The sequence below is a fragment of the Lemur catta genome, chromosome 1 (assembly GCF_020740605.2).
Source record: "Lemur catta isolate mLemCat1 chromosome 1, mLemCat1.pri, whole genome shotgun sequence".
NCBI classification, from domain to species: domain Eukaryota; kingdom Metazoa; phylum Chordata; class Mammalia; order Primates; family Lemuridae; genus Lemur; species Lemur catta.
The window spans coordinates 74,158,220-74,164,065 of record NC_059128.1 but is presented as its reverse complement, the minus strand read 5'-3'; the positions used below and the strand labels follow the sequence as shown (position 1 = coordinate 74,164,065).

Genomic DNA, 5,846 nt, shown 5'->3' with positions numbered 1-5,846 from the left:
AGTTCATTACTTATGAATTCCAATTTGTGGATTCAGTTTGTGGCTTGTGCTGGTTCCAAGAAATCAGGAAATACTGAATGATTGCATGAACAGTGTCACCAAGTATAAAAACGTGGAAAGTCCAACTTCAATAACTCTTAAAGTCTCCTTTGAATTAAAGGGGAGCTAACGGGTCACAGTTGGGCAAGAAGTCAATTAACCCTGACTGCAGCAATAAGCAGCTATTAAGAGATTAATGGAATGCTGGCTAGGAGTTTCTAGGGTTTCTGCCTTCAGCCTTGTCCTGTTCAATGTTCTACTCTAGATCTAGATCTAGGAAGAAGTTGCTGAGCTTGGTATTCAGCTGAAGGAGATGAGCCATTGGCCAGAAATTAAGCAATGAGCTGAATCAAATAAAAAACAAGTTCTAGAGTTAGACTCTTAGAAGCTACACATGTGAAGGAGGCTCGCTCATTTCGGTGGGCATTACATTCTGGGCAATTTTTTAAAATGTGCATACCTATCCTCACATCCATTAAGACTAAGTTCAGTCAGATCTCCTCTGCAAAGTCTCACTTGAACCCTGATTTGAGCTAAGTGCCCTGGTAATTATACACCTGTACTAAAAATGTTCAAATAATGTTAAGGACTTTTTAAAGCCGGGGAATTTTTACCTAATTGATTTTTTACTCCTGATGTCTAGCATAGGGAGTTTTCAATAAATTCTGGGCTGTTGCTAGAATAAAAATTAACTCAAAAGTAAGTAGTGCTGAATGGCAATTTGATTTTCTAAAGAGCATTAATTGCTTGCCCATATGCACAACAAAACAACAACAAAAATATCCTGCCAATAAATTGAGCTTTTTGTCTGGTACCTTGAAGTGCCTTGTAAATATTAGTGAGCATGTTTCCTGTTCTAAAGTAGGTCAAAAAACTAAACTCAGTAACTTTATTTCATCTTATTGAAGGACCTATGATTCTTTTATATTCCTAACCATCAGTGAGGCATGTTAAATAATTCAAATAAGAAGTACTAGTTTCCACCCTTATGTACCTCCTGGGTTTTCCTTTGTTCACCCAGTCACCTGCAAAAATCATCAGATGTTCAAATTTATAGTCTGTGACTCGGTGACCCTAAACCTCTTGGTGGCCTGGAATGAACGTGAAATACTCTTATTTAGCACTTGGAGCTCAGCTACATATTAGTTTTCCTGCAGTGCAATCCTCTGATGCCAGTGAAGAGGGAAATCAGAAACAGGGACCAGACCATTCTGGCCACCCCCTCCTAATACAGTGAGTGAATCACTGACAGAAGTGGGGCTGCAGGCTGGGTTTCTCCCTCCTAAATCCTTTTATCCCAGGACACTTGTTACTTCTTAATGCTCTAAAACTGAGGAAAACTTCATCGAGATGATGAAGAGTTTGGACTCCAAAGTATCCCTCTGTCTGTCCCGTCAAGCAGCATGAGCCTGGGCGGGGCAAGAGTCAACTTGCCTATTGCAGGCACATTCTGTAGAACTCACGTTCCACCCAGGAAACGGAGTTTTCTGTACAAAGAGCTATGCCAAGCCACTGAAAAATCACTGGGTTGCCTGTTTCCTTGTTTATGACTTCTCCATATAGTTGGTTCTGCTCCAGCGTATTTGAAAGGGACATCTGTTGGAGGATTTGATGTGCTGTCTGTGTTCTCTGAAAGTCAGTTCTGACAGGTCTATGTAAAGGAGCCTGAGAGAGAGCTCAGTCATGTGCTGAGTGGCTCTTAAGTACAGGAACAGATTTGAGAAGATTATCCAAGACAATGACCTCAAGACCAAACTAGGCCACAGAGTTAGCCGCAAGGCTCTGCGAATTCTTTGCGGCTCAGCCCTCTGGGGTCTCCTGTCACCGAGCTTGCCAGTAATGAATTTCACTTCCATGTGAGATCTTTCAGGTCTTCTTGCCACACTCTGAAGCCATATGTGTCTCAGTCACTGCAGACACCCTCCTGCTCTTTAACTTGAAGAGCAGTCTGAGTCAGCCAGTGAGGTTTGCCATAGCAGCAAGTCTCCTTTCAAACCCACATCACTTGAATAATAAGTATGATTCTGGAGAGTTGACGCATGAGTATTTCCTGCTAAGGAACAATGGGGGTAATCTGAGGAAATTAAATTCATGCAAGTAATTCCCAAACTTGATTCATGTTTGGATGCTCTCTAACTCCAAATGTTTTTGCCAGACTGGTAACACATAAAATCAGCCAATAAGACCATCTCCTTTTCTTTCTTCCTCTACCCACGGCTTCTCTTCTGTGGTGTTAACTGTGGAGAAGTCACAAAAAGTAGATGGTAAGAGAAATAAAAGCTCAAAGATCCTAACTCATTTTTTTTCTCTCTCTTGGTAATCCTGCTGCAAAGGTAGAGTGACTTTCTTAGAAAGTTCAAGCCAAACTCAGTCAAGAAGGTGGAGCAGGAAACCTCAGTAACCCCATGATACATGGTAGACGCATGTGAGTAGGTGGTCAATTACAAACTTTAATACTTGGCTATGAATATCTTACATGCTTGGCATAATTGTAAGAGTCAGTCCCTGGGAAAGTCTGTTTGGAAACACCCCATTGCTTAAGTGCCTTGTATGGTTTTATTCTACAATATTATGGAACAATGTAAAAATATCCAGGCATTTTCTGAAGAATAGAAGGAGCTAGAGGTGATATTTATTTACAGAAAAAGTGACATGCAGTCCTCCTGAGCCCTGTGAAGACCCTAAAGACATACCCTGCCCCCCCAGCTACCCAAGTGATACCCTGTGCATGACTGGATTCTGGTCTATAGAATAGTTTCTGTATATGAAACAAATCAATTTTAGAATAAGAGTTGCCACCAGAAAGATTTCCATTTATTAAACACCTACTAGGTGCCTGACTTCCTACTGGGTACATTTCATTCAGTTCTCACCAAGAAACTTTCAAGGCTCGTTCACAATTTACAGATGAGAAAAAATAAAGCATGAGGAGATTAAATAACTAGTACAAGGCAATCCATTTGTCAAGTGGTGGAACCTGGGTTAGAGTTCATGTCTACACATAAGCTCCTTGAGGCCAGAATTTTGTCTCTGTTTTGTTCATTGATGTATCCCCCAAGTGCCTGGAAGAATGCCTGGCAAACTGCAGATGCTCAATACGTGTGGTTGAATGATTGCCTTAATGAGGGAATCCAGCACACGCACTCCTGACCTTTATTCTCTGTGGTCCCAGCTCAGTCTCCTCACTCTAGTCGGCAACCTGCCTCTCTCTCCAGCCTCTTTCAGAGGGAAGCGAAACCCAGAGCTGCAGCAGGCTGCTGGAGGACGTGATGTCTCTGCATTAGTCCTGCCAAAGGAATGCAGCAATTGTCAGCAAGTTGTCTCTCTCTGTCCCATGACCTCTCTCCTTCTCTTTCTCCCTTTCTTTATCTCCTAATTCCTCCCACAAAGGTTTTCTGAGTCTCTGCTAGGTGTGCTGAGCACTGGAGATTCACTATGAACAAAGCTGACATGGTCCTTGTCCTTATGCAAATTACTGATTAAATTATGGATATGATGAGTGTTCTGACAGAGAGGGAGAGGGTGTCATAGGACCATATAGCCAGGGGACCCAGCCTATTCTATGAGGTCAGAGAAGACCCCTTTGCAAATTTGAACTTTAAGACAAGATATACAGAATAAGTAGGAGTTCCCAAAGTACAGCTTTGGATTTCTGGAGGTTCCTGCCTGAGGGGCTTTTAGGGAATTCAGGTGGCAAAATTATTTTCATAATAATACTAAGAAGTTATTTGGCTTTTTCATTCTTATCCCATTACCAGTGTACAGTGGAGCTTTACAGAGGCTACATGGTGTGTGATATCACAACAGATTGAACGCAGAAGCAGACATGGGAAACCATCTATCTGCTAGTAAGCCAGACATTGGCAAGAGGTACAAAAATGTAAAACAGAGTCACTCGTCTCACTGATGTATTTTTGGTTTTGAAAAAAAATTTGGCTATTTTTCATAAAATGTTATTTATGTTAAGGTGTATTCAGTTTACTGTGTTATTTTCAACTGAACTAGTTTAAAATTTCCTGGTTTTAATTTACAAACATATGAATATTAATAGATACCATCCACATTTTTTTCAAAAAGGTTTTTGAGGTTCTTAATAATTTTTAAGAGTGAGCCCCCACATTTTGAGACTTGCTAAGTAAAAAGGAGGAGGGATTGTTCCACATTAAACAAACAGCACGTGGGAAAGCCCCAAACTCAGATACAATTTACAGTTTTGAGGAAATTAAAGAAGTCCAATGTGGTTGAAGCATAGACAATGAGGGGGGAGGAGGTGTAAGGTAGAGGTCAGTGGGTAAGCAGGGCTGTATTTGGTCAGTGAGAAGTCACTGAAGAGTTTTAAATAGGGTGGAGTTGATCAAATTTACGTTGAAAGAAGGAAGGAAGGAAGGAGGGTCAGTGGGAAATCACTGAAGAGTTTTAAATAGTCTGGAGTTGATCAAATTTATGTTGAAAGAAGGAAGGAAGGAAGGAGGGAAGGTAGGAGGGAAGGAAGGAAGAGATGGGGAGAGAGAGGGTAAGATGGCAGAGAGAAGGAAAGTTAGTTGGGAGGCTTTGGGGAAAAGTTGGCAAGCTGTGAGTTGGGGAGAGTAGGGTTGGATAGAAGAGGATAGATTTAAGTGATACTGAAAGAGAGTCTAGAGGACCTGGTGTTTGGATGTCAGTAGGGAATGAGTTTTTTGTCAAAGAAGGAATGAATTCTCTCCTTTTGTTTAGTCACACCACTTGATTTCAAATTCTAGTGCTACCCTAGCAGTTTTGTGACTGTGGGAAAGTCATTTAAACTCTGTAGGCTGTAGTTTTCCCATCGTTAAAAATATAAGAATAAAAACCACAATCTCATATGGTTGTTAGAGTGATTTTAAGAAGTAAATGTACCTGGCCAGGCGCGGTGGCTCATGCCTGTAATCCTAGCACTCTGGGAGGCCGAGGTGGGAGGATCGCTTGAGCTCAGGAGTTTGAGATCAGCCTGCCCAAGAGTGAGACCCCATCTCTATTAAAAATAAAGAAAATCATCCAGCATGGTGGCACATGCCTATAGTCCTAGCTACCTGAAGGGTTTGAGCCCAGGAGTTTGAGGTAGCAGTGAGCTGCAATGATGCCACTGCATTCTACCGGGGCAACAGAGCAAGATTCTGTCTCAAAAAAAAAAAAAAAAAATTAAATGTACCTAATATAACTGGAATATCACAATTATTTAATATTTATTTGTTTCCCTTATCTTCTCTTTAAATTCACTTTTTTCCTAGCCATTTTAAGATGGTGGAGGGAAGCTGGCAGTGTTCTTCAGAAAACATGAAATTCTTGGGAAGGGAGGATCTACATAGTTTGCAAAACTTCTGTGAGACCTATGTACCACTGGGGGTGTGCTTCAAGCACATGCAAGTTTGCTCTCCCTCCTCCTACCCAATTGCCTTGATAACTGCACTACCATTTAGGTTCGGTTCATATTATCTTATCTGCTCCTTTTGAACTTGAAACTTTGTCCTACTCCTCTTGTTCCATAGTCTGATTCCTGCTACTTTGTTCCAACACTTGTCTTCCCAAAGTCTTAGGCTAGCCTTCTGTATTTCCCACACCTGCCTTGTCCCCAACTTTGCAGGACTCCCTTCCCTGGCAACCACCATCTACAGGAAAAATAACTTGGGAGGAGTTAAGACACGGATTAATATGATTGTAAATAAAACCTGGTTGTGCTTATGACTGGGGCCTGAGCTACCTCCTGTCATTCTTTCTAGTATCTTTTGAAAGGCTGTTTTCAAATACATTGACTTGAGGATTTAGGGTAGTATTCCTTTGGGGGCTGAATG

The 5,846-nt window shown here is 41.4% G+C and overlaps 1 pseudogene; it reads right to left on the bottom strand.

Annotated features, from left to right (window-relative positions):
* Positions 1-1,281: 1,281 nt before the first annotated feature.
* On the bottom strand, positions 1,282-3,318 carry LOC123633114 (annotated as a pseudogene).
* Positions 3,319-5,846: the final 2,528 nt, after the last annotated feature.